The following is a 27772-nucleotide window of genomic DNA, read 5'->3' as shown; positions in this document are numbered from 1 at the left end:
AGAAAGTGTATCTTCCCACCAGGAAAGACAGTTGCACATGCAGTAAACCAACAACCTTTGACACACCAGTTAATTACATCAGTTAGCTACTATCTCCTGTGCATGATCGCAGTGTTAATGAAAATATTTTGGTGTGGAAATGAAACGGGTCAAGACAAGCAGATCAGGAAACAGAAGGGATTTAGGGTCACGTAGAATGTCAATGCGATGAGTCACACAGAACTTAACCTTGGCCCCCAAAAAGAATATAAAATGTTTCCCTCTGCTGTAACATTGGTATTCTTTTCCTCTGGCATCACTTAATGCTAAATAGCTCAAAACTCTTCAGAAATTACCAAGTTTAACAGCATTGCCGCCCATCAAGAGCCATTAGCAAGCAGTTGCGTTACTGGAGATAAACTAAGCTCAGAATCATAGGTGCTGACTTTGAATGCAACAGTTTCTCCCTGAGGGAAAGAGACAAGTGAAAGAGGATGCCCCATCTCTGGTTTGGATGACAGGGTGACGAATGGTGACAGCCACTCATTTTGAAACACAGGAAGATGAGCAAATTTGTTGGGAAAATGGGTCATGCAGTGCAAGATGTTAACTCAGGTGTTGCCTCATTTTTTCACGTCGAGTATGGGTTTGAGGCTCCAGAGAAAGACCTACTTCAGTCTTCATGAGCAAAAGAGAATATCCCACCAGCCACTTAAATATTTAAGCTTCTTCTTAGGGTCATTCTAAGGAATCTCTTCTCCAGATTTTACAGCCATGCTCTCCTCAACTGCCCCTCCTGTGATACGATTTCCTGATCTATTAGCATCTCCATTTGGTTGGCCCTCCTCTTAGCATTTTGCACCCAAAATGGGCAAAAAATTCCAGCTGTGGTCAGACCACAGCCCAACACAGCATCAGCTGTCTAAATGGCCATGTCACACTGCCAGCCCCTATTAATCTTGTGGTCAGCTTACACTCTTGGGTTGTTTTCACGTGAACTGCTGTCAAATCAAGTTTCCTCCACCCTGCCTCTGGATAATGAGGTTCCTTGTCCTAAATGCAGGGTGCCTCCTTCCTAGACTGTCTATGTTTAACAGAAAATGGGGATTTGCATCCGATTTTCATTTCATTCTTACCAATTCTGTCCCCAACTTTGCCGGAATGCCCAGAGGTACAGCCTTTTGGAATGAGCTTTCCCATGCTACATTCTAAAAGAGTAACACAGTCTGAAAATGTCCTTATCCCTTTTATCACTGGATTCTCCATATCCAGGCTACTTTATAAATAGCATTTTTCCCTACAGAAAATATGTAAAGCCACGGGGTGGTGGGGGGACGACAGAGGGAGGGGCTGCACACAGAGAACAAGATAATTTTTCATCAGTCTTGGAACAATGTAGGCCCACTGTCAATTATTTATTTCTTACTCTGGAGTACAAAATTTGTATTCTTATAATGTACATTTAGATACTATGCACTGGCCTCCCCCTACCCCGTCCACTTCCCTCCCGAAAAACTAGTGGGATATTTACCAACATCCTCGAGGCCAGTCAACAATTCAGGGCTTTAGGTGGGGAGGAATGTTGTCGGCATTTACTTAGCTATCAGCATGTAACAGGCTGTGTAGCCTTCAGGGCAGAAGTACAGAAAAGTGTAAAGGAGGGAGCTATGTTTAAAAAAAAAAAAAAGTACGCTGGCCGATTATCAGGACTTATCTCAGCTTCGCAGCCCCACTGCCTGGCTGTCTCAGGGTCATATAAGGATTTGGAGCTCGGGGAGTGAGTGGTCTCGAGGCTTCTACCTCCCTGAATATCCTATCACCATTTATGGGGTATCATTCAAGTTTGGTGGAACCTCATGTCAGAATTCCACCACGTCAGGGAGCTGCAGGGGAGCTACTCTTTCACCGAGTTCTCAAAACATCCTGCAAATTCAACCATTAGCACATACCAAAATTGTCTGTCAAAATCCCTAAATCAGAAGTATAACAGCAATGTGACAGCTCTACGGAAGAGGGCAGAAGTAGAAATGCACCTAACGGGATGCTTATCAGCGTTAGAAATTAGAGAGAACTTCTTAATAGTTAAGCTCATTACCATAGTCTTTAAGGAAGAACAGCAATACCTCTGTCTGGGGTAATTTAGATGTGGCTGTGCCTGAAGGCAGGAGGAGAGACAGGATCACTTCCCAACAGCAGAGTTCATTCGCAAGGCCACCAGGGCATGCACCACCTCCAGTGAGGGAAGGCTGCCTCCTGTCAGCTCCCAACGCCCAGACCAGCTTTCAGGGAAGGGGACGTAACTTCCCTCCTTACTTCCTGGGCTGTAAAAGAGATACCCAGGAATCTCCTAGGGGAAAGAAAAAGGTCTCCAGTAGCTGCATCCCGGATTAAGAGGGTCCACCACGGGCCGCCTCGCTCTGCGGAACCAACCAGCCCCATGGAGCCCTCTCCGAAAACGCCCCTGCCCAGCACCCAGGCGCCGTGCCCCGGAACCTGACACAGGAGCTACGAGGGCAGCTTCTGGGCGCCTCTGCACATCCTTCTCCCTCGTTTATCCTCAGAGTAACTGAATGAGTTATGAATTATGTCTGTTCTACAGAATAGGAAACCAAGCTCTGAGAGTCTAAAATGACTAAGCCTTCACTAGAAAGTGAAAGCCAGGGTCTGACCACAAAGATTCCTTCCACGTCTAAGGGGCCAGCGTATTTTGAAGATAATTTTTGTTTTACTAAAAATAAATGAAAGAATGCTCTTGCTCTTTCGTTTTCTGAGGGGCGAGTCGCCATAATCACTTTTCTTTTTTCCCCTGATCTTAACTCCATCTAACCTGGCCTCTTTCAACTAGAGACAATGGCGCTAACAGTAAAAAGAGAGAGCATTTCACTTTTACACGCCAATCAATGCGTGACAACATCCACCAACTGGAGAGGACTTCCGCGTTGCTTCCTCTAGTAACCGACTGAGAAATCCCTGCTGACATCAAGCCTGAAGCTGTGGCACCAGGACCCCGAAGCCTGAGGCAGACAGAGCTGAGAGCAGGCTCCTCCCTAGCTGCACCCGCAGTCACCAGGGAGCTTCAGCAAATCCGAAGGCCCGACCCATCCCAGGTGATGCCAGCAGGCAGCTGAGGCCGAGACCACAGGCAGAAAGCAACAGACGAGAGGGTTAACCACAACATCAAGCAAGTTCATTTAGAACCCACCCAAGGATGAGAGGAGAGAGAACTGCGTCCCAGGAACTTTCAGGGCAAGTCTGGGTTTTGGTTTTTTATTTTTTCTGTGAGGAAGATCAGCCCTGAGCTAACATCTGCCAATCCTCCTCTTTTTGCTGAGGAAGACTGGCCCTGGGCTAACATCCGTGCCCATCTTCCTCCACTTTATACGGGACATCGCCACAGCATGGCTTGACAAGCGGTGTGTTGGTGCGCACCCGGGATCCAAACCAGCGAACCCCGGGCCGCCATGGTGGAGCGCGTGCACTTAACCACTTGCGCCCCTGGGCTGGCCCCAAGTCTGGTTTTAAAAGCGACATACACGCCTGCACAAGTTTTCCATCCAACTGCCCCAGGAGCAAGCCCTTGGAGCCAGCCAACCCTGACTTCCAGTTCCGACTCTTCGTCTTTCTGAGTCTCTTTCTCCGTGTCTGTGACATTAGGTCAGGAACACCCACCTTGCAGAGTCGTCTTCAACATTAAACGAGATACAGTGCACAAGACACTGGTCACGCAGCACTTACAAACAGTTCTGCCTTCTGAAACGTCTCTTCATTTGGCTGCTCCGCACTCCCAACAACTCACTATGTCTGAGTCACCATTCTTTCCAAGAACTATGAGCTTCTGTCCTCTAGCATCTTCCCCTAAAATGATCTTGATCCATAAGATTATGGGTAGAGTATTTACATTCATAATCCAATCCTCACATATTTATAGGATAGCTCACTTGAAACCACTCCTCATTAAGTGGAAGTTTCTTTTAAATATGGGGCACCTGTTACGTGCCAGGTATTGTACTAAGCATTCCATACTTACAATATCATCTAATTTCATTTAATTCTTATGAAGCCTCTTCAGGAAAAGAAGTATTCCTCTCATTTTACAGATGATGAAACTGGACTTCACAGAGGTGAAGTAACTTGCACAGACACAAGCACACACACACACAAAGGGCTGGAGGAGAACTTGCTAGTATGTGAACTCAGGTCTGTCAAAACTCCAAAGTCAGACCACAACTGTGTTCCCTAGCATATAAAATACTTCATATATAAAGTGTATATGAATACTTTACATAAAAAGTATTCATAAAATACTTTGTGCATATGTGTGTACATGCCAAACTTTAAAAGATTTAAGTATAAACTGTATTTCTGTAATTAGAACGGCATCATAAAATTAATTTGTAAATCAATATCGAAATTCAACCAGTTTCTATGTTGAGCAATCAGTGCTAATTTACCTCTCACAAGGGCTAGAAGGTTCTACAGCACCTCCCCTTCCCTTTTATACTGCCCAAGCTTGTCATTTGCCCTAATGTTGACTGCCTTCCCAGGGCATCTACTGCTTTGCGCATAATTTGTCTAATTAAATTTAAAGAAGAGATGTTTCAGGGAGCACCATTTCATCATTTCCTCCTACACTCCATGCTGGGGACTTTAATGAGGACCTAAACCCCATCTTAACTCAGCCTGAGTTTCGGCACAGATGAACTGTGCTTGTTAAGACAGTCTTCAGTTGTCAGGAAAAATAGCTTTATTAAGGTCATGGAATGTGGAGAGTTTGATTAAAGCCAATCAAGGAAGAAAGGCAGGCTGCAGCACAGTGAATCAAGCCTGGGTACAGCATGTTGAACATAACTTAACCTAGCCTATCTGTTAAAAGCAGACATAAATAAGATCAGCTTTCCAAAAAGAATGCATGGACAAATGCAGGCATATTACATGGTGTAATATATCTCCTGAGTTTAAGTTGAACAACTCTTTCAAAAAGCACCATATATTTTAAGCCACATAGATGAAAGTGACAGTGGAGGGTTGTCAATAGCTCCTGTCATCTAAAAAAAGGGAGGGGAGGGGCCGGCTCGGTGACGTAGTGGTTAAGTGCACGCACTCTGCTTCAGCAGCCCAAGGTTCGTAGGTTCAGATCCCAGGCACGGACCTACACACCGCTTGTCAAGCCATGCTGTGGCAGCATCCCACATATAAAGTAGAGGAAGATGGGCACAGATGTTAGCCTAGGGCCAGTCTTCCTCAGCAAAAAAGAGGAAGATTGGCCACAGATGTTAGCTCAGGGCTAATCTTCCTCACCAAAAAAAAAATGGGGGTGGGGGCATTACTTATATTCTTTCAGATTTAAAATGTGTGATCTATGGATACATCCTGCCAATGATGCACACAGATACCCCTGTCCTGTTAATCTGCAAGCTAGGCTTCAGCTCAGGACACCTGAGTGACTATCATTAGCAAATGGAATGTTAAGGTATTCAACACTAACAATATTTTGGAAAGCTCTTCTAAGTGGGGTTTATAATATTGTTTTAGTTTCAAGAAAATTAAACAGTTGGGTGACAGGAAGGAATAGAAGGAATCTGGAAATCTCAAGACATAGGCTATAGTCCTGACTCTGAGGTCACTGGTTACATGACCTTCCAGAAGTCCAAGTTGGGCTACCTGGGCCTCAGGTCTCCCAAGAGCCACATGAGAGTGGCTGAACTAACGGACTACGAAAATTTTAAAGTTCTACCATGCTAGTCAAGTTATCACAGCCTTCACTCCGTTTCCTTCCTAGTTTACAACAATATGTTGATATGAAGGGCTATCCTATATTGTTACTTGATACTTCAATTTAAGAATCCCAATTCAAAAAATAACTGGAGAATGAATGAGGGTAAAGCCTTGAGGAGTTTCGAAAATGAAGAACAACTGTCCAGATGCCCATGAGCTCTTTCTCTTTGATAACAGCATTCTACCTCTGTTTTCCTTCCATCCTTCCTTCCAGACACACAGCTCCAGGACATATTGTTACTAAAACACACGCAGACTTATTTGTTAAAAATACCTTTATAGCTAATTCCATGACACTGATTTTAGTCAGACTCAATGCTAAATTCACGATTATCAATCCACAGTATTAACAACTAATAAATACTTTAACCTGGTCATCAAAAGATCTTGAAGTGTTCGTATCTAAGACGTCCCAAATCCTATGTTATACCTTGTGCAGCTGAAACAGGTAAGCATCCCCATGAGATAGCTGCACTCGAAATTTTAGAGTTCTGCAGAGTAAGACGGACTTGAGAAGAGAGCAGACCACGCCTCCACGACAGCCTGACTCCCCACCTTTTTCTGATTTACTAGAGGTAATGGAATACAGAGGCTTAGGAAGAACAGAGGAGAGCTGTGCATAATAGGATTTAAATAATCTGATTTTCCTAAGAAAAGAAATTGAGAAGCAAAGAGATAAAGGATTTTCTGTACGTACACACACTCTCACACTTCTTTAAAGCACCCTGTAGTTCCCAAAGCATTTTTGTATCCCTTAGATATCACTTAATCATTATGAAACCATCAGGGCAAGCGGGGCAGGTACTATTGTTTCCAGAGTTTAAGAAATGGGAGAGCAGACAAGCTAAGTGACTGTGGCAACATCACACACTTCACTAATGGCAATGCCGGAGCAGACCCAGGTCTTCTGAAGTCTAACCAAACGCCATCCCAGGATATGATACACTCATTCTTTTAACTCAACAAATATTTACTGAGTGCCAATTATGTGTCAGGCACTGTCCTAGATACGAGGAAAACAACGGTGAACAAGACTGATAGGCTCCTTTCCCTCCCAAAACAGTCCAGTGCACCTATGCATGTATTTACAATATGTACAGCTTAATATATATGGCTTTTCATGCACTTTTCTATACCAGCCTGTTTATGAGACTCATTAAAAATTAAGATTACACATAAATATTTATTATTTTTTAAGAACTGTGCTGATTAGGCCAACAGAGAACAAATAAACCCCAGCCCCTCCCGCCTCCCTTCCTTCCTCATTCCACACAGCTAGCCTTTTAAAACAATCTGGGTAAACAGCAAAGTAACATCTATTCAAGTTACACATTTGTCCACATGCTAAGAAGAAAAAAAAAAAAACGGGTATAAAAGTCTTTAGAAAAAGGAGAGGTTCAGAATCATGGAGAGGGCTTTTTTTAAGGATCATTTTAAGCACACACACAGGATCTTACAGAATGTACACAGACATCTTGTTTGGAACAAGTTTGTCCTTTTTTCTTTCTTCTTCTTAATCTACACAAAGCACGGTCTTACAAAGCCTGGGGGGTGGTTGCCCCCCATCTCTAGCCCTGTTGCTGAATGAAAGATGGACAGGAAATTAACGCAGTGGTAGGGCGTTCCTTGCCAAGAGTGAACTCTGAAACAAAAGGCCCACTATTGTGTGAGAACGTCTGACATCTACGCCCTCAGCCATGTTCTAAACTGCAGCAATCCTTCAGCATGATCTATGGTTTGTTGTAAGTTTTTAACATATGTATCTAACGTGTTGTATTACGCCTCATCTTCCAACTCCTAAAAAAGAAACAGATTTTAGTTTCTTTGTTCCTCCTTTCCCTCCTTGTTTGTCTTTTTAGCCAGGAACAGGGCTCCTCAATGACTTGAACTAGCTTCCTTGTCTTACCATCCATGCCAAAAGCACCCTACCTTTGAGACCTACAGGATTTCAACTGTTACCAAGTCACCTGAGATTACCACATTAACCCTTGTTGTCCTGAGCTGATGTTACAGAAAATGGTCATTTCTTGATAAATTTGTGAACCTCACATTATTGATATTTCCCCCATTTCTAATAGCCTTTACAACATGAATACCATGCAAAGAACACCAAAACATGAGGGTAGAAGCTAGTAATCTAAGACTTTAAAATCAAACCAAAGTAAATCAAGGTTAAATCAAACTTAGGTAGAGCCACTAAGCATGATCCATTTATGGAATGAAGTTAAAAGCTGAGACTTCTTTTAGCAATCATAGTGATTGCTTTGTTTGACATTCAGTGCTAATATCTCAGAGAACTTTTTAGATAAATTTTCTTGATTCTTTTTTGTCCAAAATGACATCATCAAAGCTTGTCATATCTTCACTGCTATTCTCGAAAAGCAAGTTGGGTTTACTTCATTTCTATCAACTGGCTTGCCTCTATTTAATTACTTCCAAAGAAATGTATAAAAGTGTGACCTACCAACACAAAACCATGCTCCTCTGCTATTTAAATAGGTGCCAGTAAAGCCAGAAGTAGGAACAAGTCACCAAAGCGTCAGCTGTAGAAATTTCTGGGCCCATTCCAAAAGTCTACATCTGCTTGGCAACAACTCAGAAAAGAGATACGGTTACTCTTTTTACAGTAACATAGCTTTCCCAGGCTTCAGTGTATGAAAAACAGCTTGCTCTGTATCAGAAGAAAATCCAACCAGATTTGCAAAAATCATACTCACTATTCTGCCCCATCAACTTAAAAATCACAGCCATACATGGAACCAAAATCATCAATGACATGGTTATCATATAGTGTCCTGTTCATACAGTCTGAAAGCCCAACTGGGAATCTTTTTTTCCTTTTGTTTTTGCAACATAAACACTCAAGCATTTAGTGATAAAATATTAAAAGCATGAGGCTCCAGACCCAGTGAGTACAAGCTGCTGATCTAGCACCAGGCACCAAGGAAAGGTGTCAAGTGTGTTAACAATATGGCTCTAGCTTCGCCATCAGGGGCCCAATTCTTTCCCTAACATGCTTGCCTTGTTCCTACTGTCCACAGTTCAGTGTGCACATAGCACTAAATGTATCCCCTTAAAATCTAGGGAGGAAATTCCACACATCTATGTCAATGAACAAAGTAACTGTCACATTTGTTCACCACAAACAACAGATCTAGACACTGTTTTTAATTATGACATTAATTGATCTTTTGTCACCACTAATTAGAGTGATAACATCACATTTAGTTACGTTAGTAGCATGAGTCAACTTTGAGTTGCCGGAAAATGCATCAATGGGTAAGAGTAAAGTGGGCAGAGAAAGGAGAATTTAGAGGAAAGAGTGATGTTATTTTTCAAAAAGAAATGTTTATCACACTTGGGTGTGTTTTTATACTTTAATCTTGTTTCTTGCGAAACCTCATTTGGTCTCTTTGCGACTGGAGTTCATACCACTATTTTATAAAACGTTCCCTCAGTGTTGGGAACTTAACAGACAAGGAGAATGGGTAGATGACCGGAAAAGCTACCTTTGTGCCTTGAAAAAAAAAAAGTCCCATGAACCTGTCATAGCCCTAGTCTGTGAGAAACGTAAGGGACTTTAATGGGTACTTTAGCAGAACCCCTTAAAAGTAAGTGATGAATTGGAATGGGAAAAGTTACTCCAATAAAAGCAAACAAATTAACTAACCTGACCTTGGTCCACATAAAAGATTCATTTTCTTAATGGAAACAAACTCATTGAGTCTAGCTCAGGTTTAACCACTGAAGTGTATGTGGAACCTAAATTAAGCTATAGAAACGTACGCCTCCAGAAACTCAGGTGTACCTGCACAAGTAGGTGAGTGTTCTTACAGCTGCCAGCTCTGCCGCTGGCATGGTCTAGGACGACCCACTTCTGCAATGATTACCACATGAGTCAGAAACCTGTTAAGACCCAATTAACAAAAATGTTATGCATCACTGATGCATGCTTTGTCCAGAGCTTAATTCCACTGTTTTCCTAAGTAAATTCTGTCTTTTCTACTCATTAACTTTCTCTTCCCTTGGGTACCAGTAGCAACTTCTCCCACCCTGTTTAAAAAGGTTACAGAAGACCTGAATCTTACAGACGATGGGCATGCCTTCTTGTCCCTTACTCTGAAAGAGGGAGATGACAGCTGTCTTCATCACACAGTTGGCATGTCTGATGCTGTAAAACCACAAATCTGTCTTATTTCACTAGCAGTCTTAAAGATAACATCAGTGTAGCCCAAGAAAACTATAAATGGGCTGGTCTTTCCTCTTCTTCCTACCTCAACCACCAAAACTGTTTTAACAAAAAGTAGAAGTAATTACCAAACAAGTCATTCTGGAAGCCTAAGAAAAGCTTCGAGTCCAAGCTGGTGACACAAGACTATCATGCTTGCAGCAATCAAAGACATCCACTTTGGCTTTTTGGAGAAAAGAGTCATCATAACAACATAAGAGCCATTACACTGGGTCAATTCCCTTGTCTATCACGCCAGGATTCTAATTCTAATGAGGCCCCCAAAAGACAGTTTGTAGAAGGTACGGCTGTGCTCAGAATGTCTCTCAACATTCTTAGCTTTACTAGCTGTCCTTAACATATTCATTATCTCTAAACTTCCGTTGGAAAATGTCCTTAACGTGAAATACAGCAAAGAACTTGCAACTTCAGATGATAGGACCGTTGTCTTTCTGTGGGTATATTTCACTTGCGTAGAAACTGTTCTTTAAACCAATTTGCCTGGGTTTATGCTCTTACTCTGTAGGATGATGGCGGATACACATAAACTAATCCTGGGACAACCGGGCTACTTCACATGGTCTAGAAATGATCTTTACTTAGTCTTATACTTTTAACATTTAGAAGATTAAAGGAAAAAAAGCAGGAGGTAGGCACCACCGTTTGTTGGAAAGAGCGTTATTGCTGTGCGTGTGCGACCTTACGAAAGTCACCTCACTAATAGGACCGGAGTTTCCGTATCTGCAAAATGTAGGGGATTGTATCAGCTAACCTCCCTCAGGTTTCAATGCCTGAAATTCTTCTTACATATGTAAAATCCTCAATTTCCACTCCTTGCAGGCCAATGCTCATTTAAACAACAACATATGAGGGGGTTATGTTAATCAACAGTTTCACTTAGGCTACATATTTTTAACTTCACACATAATAAAGCTCATCATTTTTAACTCCGCTCTTCACTTCCCTGTAGATCACATCTCATTATGGTCCATTATTTCTCCTCTTCATTATTTATTAAATTAATTAGGTGTTTGGTACAATTGCATTTTTATGCCATTCACTCAAATACACGCACATGAAATAAGTTGACTAAAATAATCCAATTCTGAAATACTAAATAACAGGCAGTTTCATCTAAATCATTTCATTCAATTCACAAACTGTAAGAGTCTACTATTTGCCAGGTGAGGGGTTAGTGCTGGGGAGGCTGAGACTTGCAGAGGCCCCGCCCTCGAGGAGCCCCCTGTCTCGTGAAGAAGCCAACACCTGCTCCACAGGGGTAAGAGCTGGCCGTGTACAAGACGGTCATTAACATCCCACCCACTTTCAAAGGCTCCTGCAGAGTGACGGGTAAGGTTTTGGTGAATAATACTTGGGCTTATAAAACAGTGAAAAATAAATGCAAACTCTTTAACACTTATATTTTTTACCTTTCAAAGGACACATTTTTTAAAAGGCCTACTTTCTACTTAAGAAATGTTGCCATCTCTTTTCCATTTTTAAGGGCATAATTATTCTTTTTCTATGTCCAGGAGTATCATGAGAATGCAAAAGATACTACAAACTTTCATTTTAGCCGAGCATCTTACAAGACCACATACCATGTGTTCTGGACAAAGTAATGTGGTCAGTAATGGTTATATGAATTTATGGTTGCTTGGGAAGCCCTCCTCGAAGAGATTAGTTAATTCAACCTGGAGGAAGTTCTCTACTTTGAATAGTTCTTTTTTTTTTTTTGTGAGGAAGATCAGCCCTGAGCTAACATCCATGCCAGTCCTCCTCTTTTTGCTGAGGAAGACCGGCCCTGAGCTAACATCTATTGCCAATCCTCCTCCTTTTTTTCCCTTTTTCTCCCCAAAGCCCCACTAGATAGTTGTATGTCGTAGTTGCACATCCTGCTAGTTGCTGTATGTGGGACGCCGCCTCAGCATGGCTCGACAAGCAGTGCACTGGTGCACGCCCGGGATCCAAACCCGGGCTACCAGTAGCAGAGCGCCCACACTTAACCACTAAGCCACAGGGCCGGTCCCTTAACTTTTTAAGATAACGAGTTCTTTTAAAAATTTGACAATTGTTACCAACCCTCTTTCCAGAAAAAAATCACAGGTAGTCTAAATACTGCGTGCAATTTTAAGAACTAATACACAGATCACAAGTTAACCTAGCCTGTTCATCCTGTTCACTATTTTTGCTCATGGCTGGAATGATAGCATGCTAACCATCGGCTGATGAACCAAGCAGGACAGGATCAAACTAAGGTATCTTCTAACACTCACATTCTCAGAGTCCAGACCTAGAATTCACAAGAGCTCCACATGTTCACAGGTGAGTTGCAGTCAACAAGAAGACATTTGTTTGTGTGTGTGTCTCCGTTTTTTAAAAAATCAGCTAGGGGCCGCCCCGTGGCTTAGCGGTTAAGTGCACGTGCTCCGCCACTGGCGGCCCGGGTTCAGACGCCGGGCGCACACCAACGCACTGCTTGTCCGGCCATGCTGAGGCGGCGTCCCACATACAGCAACTGGCAGGATGTGCAACTATGACATACAACTATCTACTGGGGCTTTGAGGAGAAAAAGGGAAAAAAAGGAGAAGGATTGGCATGGATGTTAGCTCAGGGCTGATCTTCCTCACACACAAAAAAAAATCAGCTAAGTACAAGATGGCAGAGACCATGTGGGCAGCAGTGGTTGTTAATACACCTGCATAAGGAAAGAGAACTCCTCCAACCGTGTGATGTTCCTGAGGTAGACTCGGGACCAGGGAGAGATGCTAAGGAGAGGCAGATTTCAGCTAAATAAAAGAAAGCATTTTCAAACAATGTGCACTATCAGACAGAAGAGCTGCCTTATGAGGGAGCTCTCCCTTCAACCTCGGAGGCAGGTCAGTGTAGCAAGAAGGTGGAACGAGGTTCTAATTTCAGTTTTGCCCTAAGCTTGACACACGAGCTGAGGCAAATTCCTTATGCTTCTATCACTTAGTTTCCTCATCTGGAAACTGGAGGTTATAAAACCCACACATAAGTCAAATGAGACGGCAAGAAAGTGCCCACTCCAGAATCTCGCAGATATTATGTCTTCACCATGAGCTCCTGCCAACCTCCATCTGCACTCCCCCACCCCCTCATGCTCCTCTGGAATATTTAAGCAGAGGCTGTGGGGGATCACACAGAGCTTCCTACAGAGGAAGGCGATGGACAGGATGGCCTCTGAGATCCTTTTAAGTCTAGGGTTTGGTTAACAAAACTACTCTTAGGCAACATCTCTTCTACATCATGTGTACGAAGTTGAAAATGATTTACGTTCATCCATCTCCCTTCCTGAGGCAGCCACCTGAAAATCAGAATGAATGCTCTTACTTTTCTTCTTAGGTATTATATGCTTGCTAGCTCATCCCACTTTATTTCAAAGAATTTTCCATAAGCTCTTAAATGTTTCCATATGACACCATATTCTGCAGGTAACCTGAGTTCATACCATTCCCCAAACATGAGTCCCCATAAAACGTTCCAGGATCTCTTTGTGTGCTCTGAATAGAATTTGTTAGGCTGCCAAATCATTCGGTCTTCTCCAGATAGCCTTGCCGTTCCAAACTTGGTTATCAAATTCTTTTATCAGCATATTTTAATCAAAGCCTTTCAAAACAGTCTGAGGGTTTAGGAAATACCGTAAGGTCTAAAGGAAAAAGGCAAGAGGGTGAAATATAACTACCAATTGGGACAGAGGCAAAGGCCTATTCTGACTCCGCTTTAGGACACACAGCACAGCAGAAGCTACTGTCACATCTTAGGAGGAAAAATGCCAGCTCAAATGTCACATGTGAATAAATTATTGGCCGTTCAGAAACAAGAGCGAAAAAAGAGGTTTTCTAGTTTTATTCCTAACCCCTGAGTGTATAGAAGATCTTTACTTAGGACAGTTTAAAAAGAGGGAATCTCTCTTTTGTCAAGAAATCATCATCCACCACTCAAAAATTTTAAAAATAAAATGAAAAATTAAAAAAGGAAGAAAAGTCACAGGCTCCAAGCCTCCTAAGGCAGCAGAGATTCACTCCTCTCAGAGTGAGAACGGAGATGGTGGGCGCAATCCAGAGCCACAGCTGCCGTGGGGGCTGCTGGGCTCTCTGTCATTTCAGAAGCCTTGCTGCACACAGACACGTCTGAACATGGCCACCTGGACTCCCTCTTCTCTCATCCCTCCACCGCTCCCTGGGCCAGGGGAGGAAGAGGCAAGGCATCTACAGTGTCTGCCACCCCACAGGCAGGTTGATTTTTCAAATAGGGCAATAATTAAAAAGAAAAAAACTGGATGCCTTGTCCCATTCAGCCCCAATTCTATAACTAAAGGAAATCACTGTTTCTTTCAACCATGACAATAAACACTCTTCAGTGAATAACTCATCAGTGGAAAGCTATTCCAAGAATTCTACATTGATAACAACCACAAATGGGGAGCTGGAAAGAACTCTGTCGGTGATCTGCTCTCAACGCCTCACTATTCAGATACCTGAAATGCCCACTCCTCTGCCGGTCAAAACAGAAAATCCTTACAAAGGATTCAGAACCCAAATCTTCCTGTCTCCCCCAGACAGAATTAACCTTTCCTTCCTTTGTGAGCCCATATCTCATGAACAACACTCGCCACACTCGTCAGTCATGACATCAGTCTCCACTGCGAGACCTTGAGCCTCTCGAGAGTAGGACCCAGTCTTATTCATCTACGCGTCCATAATGCCTAGCATAACGATGGGCTCAGAGAAAATTCTCACAGTCGCCTCAAAAAATGGTTGCTGAATTAACTCCGATCAAAGGACACAAGGTCAAGAAGCTAAAATGACTGACCAAAGACCAGACGACTGTAACAAGAACCCCAACAAGGCTCCCTCCACTCTTCCACAGGGACCCTCCCGAGCTAAAAGGAGGACGGCAATGGCTTCTTCTGCTGTTGGCTCTCAAATCCCAGCTGCTCTCCCTTCAGCACCAAAGCACCTCTTCCTCCAATAGGCACTCAGATTCAAGGAAAAGGAATCATCTGTTTTGCCTAGTATTAAATAATTTCATAAAAAGATGGTAAAACAGAAAGGTTTTACACATGCAAATCTGCCCTTGCACCCGATTTCAATTCTCTGATTCTCCTGATCTACATTCCTGCTCTCCAGATGGACCATCAGCTTTACAGCAATGCCAGCAACAGCTTGTGCATTGTTTGTTTAAAACAAAGATGATGGATTAAATATCATATGCAATGTGAGGAAAGAGGTTAAGGCTAATATTCCTGTTCTGAAATATATCATAAACCCAGTCCTTGTAGCTTTTTTCCCCAGTGGATCTGTATAAATAAAGATTTAATTTTATTTTTCAGACTCAGACGAGGAGCATGCATTCATCTAGAATATGGAGCCTTTCCATCGCTCCAGATTTATTCTTGTTCGAAGGCATCATTACCCTCCAAATTATACAGACTTATGTCATTTCACTGAAACACTCATTCACCCATCACATGCCTGGATCCAACAGTAACACTTTTGTTTTAAAATTATGCCAAAATGAGCAAACTTGAAATTCTTTCACCTATATTTGAGTACTCTGCAAAATGTCTTTAATCTCTCAAATAAATTCCAACAAAAAATCTACAATTTCAATGCAAAATATATAAACCAAAGAAATCACAGCAGAGGTCTCTTTCTGTACCCTCTGCATTACTCTATGAAGCTGCCTACAAAAAGTTGCCAGTAGGGTGGACTGTGTATCAAAACCAGCCCTACTGTGTAGGTTTCCTGCCATGATTATGGACTCTGTCCTGCATATTTATATATCATCTCCATTAGGAAAATGATTTAAGAAAACACACACACACACATTTAGAAGCCAGGATGGAAGAACTGTGCAAAATGCAAAGATAATTCTATAAAGGGATTCTGACGATAGGATATCATTTAAGAAGATTATCATCAACAAAAGAATACTGATTAGGGTCTGAGAGTCCCATCGGGAATATCTCCAGAGAAGAAACCAAAGATGGAACTCTCCATCTCCTCCTGGCCACGAGGATGGGTGTGCTGAGTGGAAACAAGGAGCCCATCTGGACTGCCGCAAATGCAGTCGAATCCCAGATCCAGCACAGGCGCCGGCTTCTCAACCAAAAGTTCTATCACTCGGCCATTTCTATCAGCTAGTCAGGTTGAAACTTTATTTAAGGCTGGAATTTGGCCCTCCCCGGTTGCACCACGAAGAGAAAATATTTAAAGAAAGGTGTTTTGCAATTCCTATGTTTGAAATGAGGGATGAAACTCTGTAGTGCTACTAGCGCTTTCTAGATGCCAGTTCAATGACATCCATTTTATATGTCAGGAAAGAACAGCAGGCAGATTGTATGTCTAATGAGACACTCAACAACCCTGTGCAAACTCGGGGATCCACGCGAGTTAATCTAAAACTCTAAAATACGACCCTTATGGCAACTTGACTGCCAAAAGCACTAAGAACCCAGTAGTACTGCCCTGTAACTCGGTCTCTCTTTCAGAATACTGGATCGCCACTTTCTCCTGTATGTTTGCACATGTGAGACTACTAGTAGACTAACAGGTACATACAAGCATCTAGAGAAATAAAAAGAAGCTATGATACAGAATGTTCCCATTAGCAATATAAAAAAAAAATAGCCAGAAATATACCACGGGTCAACAAGCAGAAACGTTAATAAATTTAACTTTTAAATACAGAAAGTCCCATTCAGTCACAGAATACACATTTTATCTAGGACCTTGAAGTTCAAGTTTGGGTTAAGCGAAACCTAAGGTCCCTCATAGCTATAAGATTCTACGATTCTTTGAGTCTCTTTTTTATTTGTTCACTGGCGTTCTTCCTTGTCAGGGAAGGCAGCTCCAGCCTCCCTTCAGAGGTCTTCCCACCTACACATCTTCCTGCTGCAATAACACCAGTTGAGCGGAATGCACAGTTATGTAACTCTCAGATCAAACGAGAACGGAGCAGAGTCCCACACCAGTCCACATGCCATCACACCATGCCCAGCCGGGGAACATCTCGTTTTACCAATATGCTGGAGGCTGCTCTGACTATTTCCCAAGAGGTTAGGTTAAAAATTCTCCTTTCTTTGGATTTATGGGCGAAACAAAATCACACCATTGGAAGTTAGTGAATGACAGTATCTCCTGCTGTCATTTCCTTCACAGCGCTACTAAGGAAAGCAGAGTCCACTGAGCACCTCTACTGAACCGAGTCAGAGTCTTTGCCTCATAAAGCGAACTCTATCTGTACCGACTCTATAGTCACCATTTTCTGCTAATGACTAAAAACTCACTCCAGACGAGCAGAAACATGTCTGAGTTTTCACTGGAAATTAATTCCAGGGCAAAAATGTAGGAAATGTTTTTAAAAAGCTGTAACTCTGTTGATTCATTTCTGGTTTCTTGCTTATTTTACTCCCTAGGATTTTTTTTGGAGGAGGGTCCATTTGTGATAACACAGTATATTTTTACATTTTGAGCATAAGGTTGCTAATTTCTAAACTCCCTCCAAAGAGAGTTTATATGTTTTCTTACCCAAAGAGAACACTTTTTAAAAGAGCAATATAATACAGCACAGACTCTCACCTGAAAAACAAGAGTGCAAAAAGCCCTAGGAAAAGCAGAGTTAAAGATGGTCATTTAATCAGTCTTCACTCACACTCGGACATTTACGTATTGCATCATTTGCAGGACACAAGTCACACACTGTCCTCAGTCCACTCCATTGAGTAACAGACAATGCAACGCTTTAAATTTGATTTCCTAATGTCCTGGAGGTCAATTTAAGACCTTATCATTTGTTAACACATTTACTGTAAATTTATTCCAGATTTTTAAAACTGGATTTGGTATTATGGCTATTAGATACTGTTAACAAAATATATTACAGGGCACTAATTAGACATCACAAAACGCAAAGTATTACTGTGTTCAAGTCTTAAATCTGATTTGGGCAGTTACAAACTTAAAAGCATCTTCTGCCCTAGAACTTTGACTATTAATTTCCAATGTTTTCATCTTCCCTAAATTTAGAACCAGTTAAAGCGTTTAAAAAGTCGTTTGTGTGAGAGCCTCTTTTCAGCTTGAAATGGACTTAACTGCAGGCTGTTAATAACTTCAAGCACCGGAACTGTAGTGGGCCTGGTACGAGTTACCGTCACCACTTTCAAAGACATTTGCCATCACGTCCATGGAGATGGGACCAGAAATGACTGCATCACTTTCCCAAAGGCTTCACTGCAAGCTTATCACTCTGTCACTGAGAACTGTCACTGTCACAGCAGACATGAAATAAGTGGACACGCGAACAACACCATCAAAAACGGCCAGAGTTTGCCTGGAGTGCCCAACCCTGTGTAGCAACAAATGTTGATTTTGATTCTACAATATTTCCAAACAATCCTTAAATCTGGCAGAGTGAAAGAATACTAATCACCTAGATAAATGTGTTTCTTCCGCATTCTGGAGAGGCGCCATAAGAATATATCAAGTTTAGTAAGCTTACGTGAGTGGAGCACTGCCCCATTTTGCATTACTTATTGAATTTCATATTATTTTATTAGGATGTTGGTACAGACACTATGTAAAACTCTACAATTAAGTTAATTCAATCTTGTCATTTCATATAGCTACAAATATTACAGGGCACAAATCAAACCTATGGCCAAGTATACACCACACAATTTAGGCCAAAGAAATCCGGTTTGACCTATATGAGCCAAAAAAATGAAAGTGGAGGGGGATCTCCTTTTCCTTGGCCTTGATGAGCCAAACACACTATCCACACAGATCAGGCTCCTCTGAGATGTGAGTAAACCCCACACGGAGAGAATGAACTACCAACCCTCTCAACGTGCAAACTTTCTGCTGCAAATGCTCATTTCTAAAGCAATATTAAAGTTGACGAGTTAGCAGATAAGAGCAGAAGTGTTCAAGTTCAAGGGCACGAAGAACAAATATGTACTCAGAGTATACACCTGCTGTACGATTACTGTTTCTTCACTGAAAATTCATACACTCTCATAATACACACTTCTTCCCAAATAAGGAGGCAAGCAAACATTATAATGAATATATATTTTCACAACAAAGATTTTCAGTTATAATAAATGGCTCAAACCTTCAAACCTGAATTTTTTAACTTTCCAGAGTTTTAGTCTGAATAGATGCAAAAATTTAGCAAGAAATATCAGACAAGTTATCTCAGCCATACAAATTATTTATGAGCATCCATGCCATCTATACCAAATCAAAATGAAGACCACAACACAACGTCAACGTCTCTGATTAACGCGGCCCCAGTTTACATTTCCATACGGTTTCTCTTAATTAAAGACAAACAGAAATTTCCTCTCACTAAACACTTTTAGGTTCAAGTTTACTTCCTAGAGCTGTTTCTAAAAGCGTGTATCATTTGTTTTGCTGAGTAACTGAATTACCTCATATGATAAAGCCATTAACTATGTGGATCTGGTAACAAAGCAAGAACATTTGGCACAGGAAGAGAGGGTTTACTAGTGGTCGGGCTTGGGGAGTCGGGTAAGCAAGATTCTATAAGTGTCTCTAGGGGGGAAAATACCTAAATAAAAGCAAAAATCACCAAATTATATGCACAAATATTTAAGATTTCATGGGAAAAAAAGATTTACGTGCATTATTTCTTTCAACTAGAGATCATAATAACTTATCTGGAAATTAGCCTGAATAATTTCCTGCTTGTATTGTAGGAGGAAAAATCTACAGTATCTTTCACATTCTGTACATTTTTTTCAAAGAAACCTGAGATTTCTTCTAGATCAAAGTGATCTTCCTCTTGCCTGGACGTCACGGCAATGATTCCCTCTACGACTCGGGCACTGACCCCCAGTGCTTCCATCACACGGCAGTGCACCAGCACAGTCTGCAGGCAGATGGGCCTGGGTCCAAATGCAACCTTCACCACCAATGACTTGCTGTGTTACCTTGTGCTCAGCAGCTCTTCCTCCCTGGAGGACCCTGGTTCTCTCTCTTTAGACCACTCTCCCCTAACACGCCATGGTCCAACCACAATGGCTTTCCTTTCTTCAGTCCCTGGGAGACACATACACACACCCCACCAAGTTCTGGGTACTTGTTCTTCTCTCTACGTAGATGCTCAGGGTGAGCATGGCCTCATCCTCCACATTCCCATCTAAAGCAGGTCCCTCACTTATTCTCTATCACCCTGTCTGCTTCTTTTAGAGATTTACCCCATTTAGAAATGATTTTACTTGTTTACCCATCCCCACACTGTGAACCCCACAAGAGCAGGGCTCTTTCTGCCTTGTCCACTGGTGTATTCCCAGTATCTGGCACAGTGCCTGGTACACAGTGGACAGCCAATAAGAGTTGGCTGAATAAATGAACTGAAAACAATATTGATTACATATAGAATTATTTTCTCCAATCAGATTCCCAGAAATGACATTACTGATTTTGAATTTCTTTCCCTTTCTTTAACCAGAGGAAAGTTCATAGTTTCTGGCCCATGGGAAGGTATCTTAGGGACTGAAGTCTACTTTCATCACAGATGACAGGCAATTTGAGATAGGGACTATGTCACATGCATTAAGCTCAGAGCCTTATACACAGTAGGTACTCAGTATTTAAGAGTACCTACTATGTGATATTTGAGAGCTTTAGTACCTAAATGATAAACTGTAGCGTGTCAAGACAATGAATTATTAAGCAACTATTATTAGTGAAGAATATGATAACCTCTTAAAACATTCAAGTTATATCCACCAAATAATACTAAGTAAAAGGAAAACAAAATTACATACGTGATATATCATTACATAACACAAAAACTATGCCGACCCACAAATCCACATTTTCTTCTGTTCTTAACATTATTACAGACTTGACAACAAAGGATTAGCACAGAGAGAGACAATTTCCTAAATGTAAGACCTTAAACTTTTAGGAGGAAACAAACGGTATTAGGGAGACCAAGTGAATCCTGTATCACGACCCAGTGATTCATTACAAACACCCTTTTCTCTGGGGCTCATTCTTCCACCACTATGGAGGCATCTATATCCAGAACCTCCATTAACATTAATGGGAGGTAGCCACGTAACTTCACCAGGAGTCCACTAGAGAATTGACCCTGTAAGAGAAAAGGCTTTCATTTATTAAGTTTATAAAGAATTCTCAATATAATACAAATAGTGGTGCCTCTGTTAACTGCCACGAAGGGTGCAATCATGCTGAAGAAGGTGAAATAAAACAATTAAACTAATTCTGCTATATTCACAGAAAATATAGTTCATAAAGCTACCTGCCTCTAACACCTTCCAACCCCCTCCACTCTCAGCAAGAGACTATCCTTTAATACTTTACTGTAATTCCAAAAGCAAATCGTATCTTTAAAGTATTTCTTGTCATTAACAAAATGGCATATTTTAAAATGGAATGTCCTAACAAAATATACTCACACACGCAGGAAATGAGGAATTTACAAGCCAACACGAGGTCATTATTTAATTTTTAATTAGGATTCACCTAACAATGGAAAACTAAGTCGTCCTTCATCCATTTAACAAAATGCTCATTTAGAATACTCCATGGCTTAGAAAGCTTCCGAACAGATGTCTAAAATGAGAATTCAAGAGTCAGGAAAATATAAAACTCACTTTACTCTGTTCTCAAGTGATCTGATAAACAAACAGCCTCACCCACTGCAGTCATGGCTGATAATTTATTTCTGGAGTCTGATGACTATACAGCAATTCACTTTGCTGACGAAACATTCTTTATTTGGGGGGGGGGATACACACAGATACCAACTTAACGAATGTCATTCCCACAAGATAACAGACCATAGAGAAGATGCATGCCAGGCAGTACTGCATCGAAAAACCACTTTTCACCTATCAGAAGATGCCTTAACAACCGACAGTGCTTATCGAATTCACAAAACCTCACTCCTGCTAGGCAAAGTTCCAGAGCCAACTTTGTTTCTTCATTAAGATCATCTAAACTTTCTAATATCCATGTTTTCTGCATATCTGCAGTTACTAAAAACTCTTACCTTTGCAATTACTTACAGCAGCACTGGCAGTGGCAGATATGTACTGTGAAGTTATCCTCTTAATTAACTCAGAGTCTCACTTTCACTGTACACAGGGCTTCTTCAGATCCCAAAGACAATTCTACTGATAAATGAAGAATTCTCCTCCTCCAACATTATTTTGGGATCTCTAATTTGGGCCCTGCTTTTATACCACTGGACTCTGTTGTAACCGAGCAGACCAGAATGAGAAAAAATCAGCATCTGACTCAAACTCTCTTAGAGGAGGAAAAAGGGGACTCCTCAAACCAAGGAGAAGACAGAAGATATGGCAGAGACTCCTCAGAACACCGTGGAGGAAGGCAGAATCTGGCTGCAAGTGAGGAAGGGAAAGAGCAGGGAAAATCGCAGTCCTCACCATCTTTTTTATAGGTTCAAAAGTTTCATACTTTAGTTAAGGGAATGTGAAATTTTAAATGTACGCTTGAACCAAACTCTAACTATGCCAAGGGATAATATGTCAAAGGTACCACACGTGGACGTTCTCCCTCTGTGGGGCAAGGGCCATTGGACCCTATCCATGAAGAAGTTGGTGGGTTCCTCATGGGTAGCCGCTCAATGGTTGGCACAAGGTAAGCGACGGGTGCTTGCTGAGTGAATGAGGACAGAAGTGAAGACATCGCAGACACTACACACCCTGTGCTCCAACCCAACCACGTGCCATGTCCAGAATGCCCGCCAAACATGGTCACCTCTAAGCTCCGTCCCTTCACCTCCCACGCCAACCTTCAAGGTCTTTAATATCATCTCCTTCACAGAAGTCCTCATTCTCCTCCACTCAGAATCAACACTGTCTCTCTTGGGTCACGTGGGTCCTTTGTATTCTACACACAACACAGCACCCAACACGTTTGTCTCGTCTGCCCATCTGTGAGGATCTGGAACGAAGGAGAGCGTCTCAACTTTCTCTTCCGCTCTTCCATCAACAGAAACCACCCTACCTCATTTCCAGTAAATGATTAATATACATTTGTCGAATGTTTAAAATGAATACTTCTGCCTATGCCAATGCATTCTACCTTCCTGCCTGAATACGACACCCAATTTTTTCCTGATTATATTAAAGTACCCAAAATGTGGTGTCTGAGGCCAAATCTCTTCTGGCCTCTTGAAGGCATTCTCAAATTACATACTATGAACAAGGTAAATATAGAAAAGTGACAAGAAGAATGATAAAAGTCACCATGTACAGACCATGTCCAACCTCATGAAAGATAAGCCTTTAAAAGATAAGGAGAAAAGTCCAGAACATTCTCCTGAGTAACGCTGACGTGCCCTCAACTTCCAATAAAGATCAAATATTGACAATGAAACAATTTGGCCATATGCAAAAGAAACAGAAATGTGTTCTCTTAAAATCAACTTTTGAAAGAAACAGATGGGAAAATAATCTGGAAATCATTTTCCTTTGAAAGGTGAAAGGAAATAATGTTCACTTTTTCATTCATATCTTTCTAAATATATATAGAATTAGTTGCTATTAAAAATAAAAAGAAAATGTGTTTTATTGTATGAAATATATCTTTTAAGTTTTATGTACCACTCAGAATCAGAAGTCACTTATTTTTTCAAAAGCACCATTGCCATTTCCTATACTTAGTTCATTATATTACTCAGGCCACAGGGACTAAAGACCACTACAGTTGACAATTTTGTGCTGAGACAACCACAAAAGCTGCTGCTGCCCTAACTCCACTCTGTGCTCTTTGTCAAGGCTCCCTGCATTGGAGCCCCACGGTGAAGCTTGCCAAAGCACCTCTTGAAATGCGTCACATCCCTGCTCAGAAACCCTACAGCTTTACAGCGGCACTTGAGGCCCTCCCCCCATGATCTCCATTCTAACCAAGCTTGCCCGCCCACCTCACCTGGAACAAATGTTCCAGGTTCCTGGTTCCCCACGTTCTCTCCTGCCTTCTCTCACTCTCCAGGTCTTCTCTCCACCAATTCCCATCACGACCCCACCTCACCATCAGATTTCCAAACAATCCACAACTCAAATTTAGGTTCATCCAAAAGCCTTCTAGGGGCCAGCCCCGTGGCTTAGCGGTTAAGTGCGCGCACTCTGCTACTGGCAGCCCGGGCTCGGAGCCCAAGCGCGCACCGACACACCACTTCTCCGGCCTCAGCCGCGTCCCACATACAGCAACTAGAAGGATGTGCAGCTATGACATACAGCTATCTACTGGGGCTTTGGGGAAAAAAAAAGAGGAGGATTGGCAATAGATGTTAGCTCAGAGCCGGTCTTCCTCAGCAAAAAGAGGAGGGTTAGCATGGATGTTAGCTCAGGGCTGATCTTCCTCACAAAAATAAATAAATAAATAATTTTAAAAAGTATTAAACAAAAAAACAAAAAACAAAAGCCTTCTAGACTGTCCCAATTCCTCATAAATTCTCTTCTAAATTTCTACAAAACAGGTTCTCACTTGGTATTTATTTATATATCCCCAAGAATGTACTTTTCATACAAGCAAGGTCTCCACCGTGTACATATAAGTTGACCCTCCACCAAACCCAGCACGATGGGTCAGATGCAGTTGATACTCAAGACGTAATTTGTAAATTTGTAAATTGATTATTTCTAAGACAGTAATTTATAAATTTTACATTATAATATCAAATTAAAGAATATATTTAAAGTAAGACTGTAACAACTACATTAGGATAAACTACATAGTATAAACAAACAAAACGCTTTCAAGATACATAATTTTAATGTGAAACTCATTCTAACCTTATTCCTGATCTTGTCACATTTTTAGGGCTAATAAAACATATGAAATACTAACTAAGCAGGCTAATTTTAATTCCTCAACCCAAAACGACTATAAAATTAATAATAAAAAATCCTAAACTCTGCCAGTGACATTTTATTTTCATATATGCACAATGTAATTAATGCAAACTCAATGGTAACAATAATTGCTTATGAAACGAATGAATGTTGGACCTACAAAGGAGTGCAGCAGAGTTTTGTGGGCTCGTATGAAAACTTCATTAATCCACTGTATGCAAACATGTCCTTAATTTCAAATAGGTCTTAGAGAAGAAGAGAGTTTATTGTATTAAATCACCCCCTGGGAAGCCAACTGCATTGGGTGGCCATTCCAAAGAAGCTTTCTGACTAGAGATGTGAGCTATCACCCATGTAGAAGACCTGGGGGAAAACCACCTTTAACATACCTTAATCTACAACAACAAAAGGCAAACACAAGACATTGTGTGGACCTACACCATCTGAAAGAGACCAGCTGACACTTATAACCCTTAACTGACCATGGATAAACCATAGGGACACTTTACAAATTCCTACACACACACACACACACACACACACACTCACACACTCTCCATCGCACATCCAGCAAGTCACGTCACTGGACACTACCGCATACGAATGATACCGTACCTCGATTTTCATCTCGTTATCACTGATTTAGAAACCAGAGTATACTGGTTTTTTTTTTTTTTTAAAAGCATACTCAAAGTGAAAGATTCTTAAAAGAATAGAGAAATATATTCTTAAACAAATGGAAAGCATTTATTTTTTAAATGGCACAGCTCAACATACTAAAGACATACTCAAGCTGCCAATTTTTACAGTACGGTTTTTTTAAAAAAATCTTTCTATTTTGCACAAATAGGATTAAGCTTCTTAGACAATTCTTTGTTGTTTTGACTTCAACAATTTATGCAAATGAGATGTTAATTAGTGTAATTGTAACTTAAATTATGCTTGTGTAAACCTCTCCATTGGTAGAAAAGTGTGGGAATCGACACAACGGGATTTAAAGGAGCTGTACTAACGGCCCCTGAAAGTTCAGCACAGCAAGATCACTTTCATGTCTTTACAATTTGTTTTTATGAGGTGATAACATTTTTACAAATACCATCATTTTTGGTTTTTTATATTGTAAGTGACAGTCTGACATTTTACAACTGGCTTATTGAAAACAAGAATTGAGCACTCTAGCAGTAACGGACATTAACTGCTGAATAGAGATTCAGATGCTAATGAGGTGAGAGGGGCGCCAGAAAGTTTTGATAAATGCTGCACACACTCTAACTCGCCGTGAATGTGGGTCGACAAAGAACATCTACACCAGGGTTCAATAAAATGTAACCCTCTAAATTAATCATACTGGCAGTATTTAATAGAATGCACAACAGTCTCCTTTTCTGTTGGCTATAAAGCTGGAGAAATGCAAAGTCTTCACAAATGAATGCTCCCACACTTCCCACTCCACACTGCTGCTTCCATCTGAACGTCTACAGCTGTTTCAAAAGTACTTACTGTAAATAGCAAAGTATAAGCAGATTTCAGAGTCTGACTCTTTCACAACATAGGATATAAATTTTTTCTTCATTTTTATGCCTAGATTTAAACAAAAATTCCTAAGTAAGAAAAAACACTGAAGAGTGGAGTGCCTGCTACAGAATCCCGCACACAGTAGGTTCTCAATAAATGACAGCTATTGTTATAGGCAAGATCTGGCAACTTAAAAAAAGAAAAACCATCTGCTCACACAGGAAAAAATAAAAAAATTCAGGAAGTAAGGCCTTCTGTCTTCAAATTCACAAACTTAAAGTAGGCCTTTGTTCTTCAGGGACTGTGGGGAAGCCTATTTTATAGCTTTTGGAAGAATTCTTCTGATACAGAAGAAAAATAACAGTGTCCTATTAAGTGAAACTATAATGAGCTTTATTATCACAAACGTCAGAGAGCCTGGACTTATTTAATTTTTGATGCTCACACTAATCAAACTCCTCCACTGATTGCAAACTTGCAGATTTCAACAGCCTATGGGTTCAAGAGATCACCTTCATATTTCTCAAGCAAACACAGAACCTTTACATGTTATTTCTTCTTAAAGTGACAATCCCTAATATCCTTTTCAGTTTTTGCCAATTTTAATCTTGGCAGGAAGTGGAAATCTGTGCACTCAGCAACAGTGCAACCCTGCTGGCTGTCAACATTACGTGTCAGCCAGCGCCTGAGTGGTATCCTTGTCATTTCACCACGGGGAGAAACTCATCAGTCTGACATATAAAGCCTCTAAAAGTAGTGATTTATGCCAAAATGTAGATACACTTACCCACCACCTAAATTTTATTTTTATAATTCCCATAATTATTATAATTTCCCCCAATTATATATCCGGATTGCAGTTACATCTTCAAGAATGCTTTAAAAAATTCAAGGAATAATTGACTCAAATAGCTTTAGATTAAAAGACAACTACATTTTAAAACATATACATTTGTCTATAACGACACGTGTAGGTATATGTTTTGTTAATATACTTGCCTGCAGATACTGCATACTTTTTTAAAAAATCATTTTCTCCCAGACAGCCTCCATACGAACTATACATTTCAAGCCAACAAACTAATCACTTCTCAATAGACTGCATAAAAACGATACCTTTACCCTTCAGTGAGCACTGGTTACTCTTTGACTTTTTAAGAGTAAAAACTCCCACTTAAAAAAAAAGTGAACAAGTAGAGAAATGTGTGCTACGGTTTAGAAATGGCCATTTAGCCAAATTGCATACCTGTGCTGTGTCAGCGTCCTGGCAGGGTCATCTCATTCCACTGGTCTAATGGATGGCAATTGAATTTAATTAACAAAACTCCTTTGACTTAGTTTCATACTGCACTGAATGTAATGGAATCTT

At 41.0% G+C, this 27772-nt stretch overlaps 1 protein-coding gene across 1 annotated transcript in view; it reads right to left on the bottom strand.

The window, feature by feature from the left end:
- NFIA (nuclear factor I A) overlaps positions 1-27772 on the bottom strand; it is a 347625-nt gene that overhangs the window by 289775 nt on the left and 30078 nt on the right. The gene's annotated exons all lie outside the window — the stretch shown is intronic.

This window comes from Diceros bicornis, chromosome 4 (genome assembly GCF_020826845.1).
Source record: "Diceros bicornis minor isolate mBicDic1 chromosome 4, mDicBic1.mat.cur, whole genome shotgun sequence".
Lineage (NCBI taxonomy): Eukaryota > Metazoa > Chordata > Mammalia > Perissodactyla > Rhinocerotidae > Diceros > Diceros bicornis.
The sequence above is the reverse complement of the archived record's forward strand: the minus strand, read 5'-3'. Positions and strand labels throughout refer to the sequence as shown.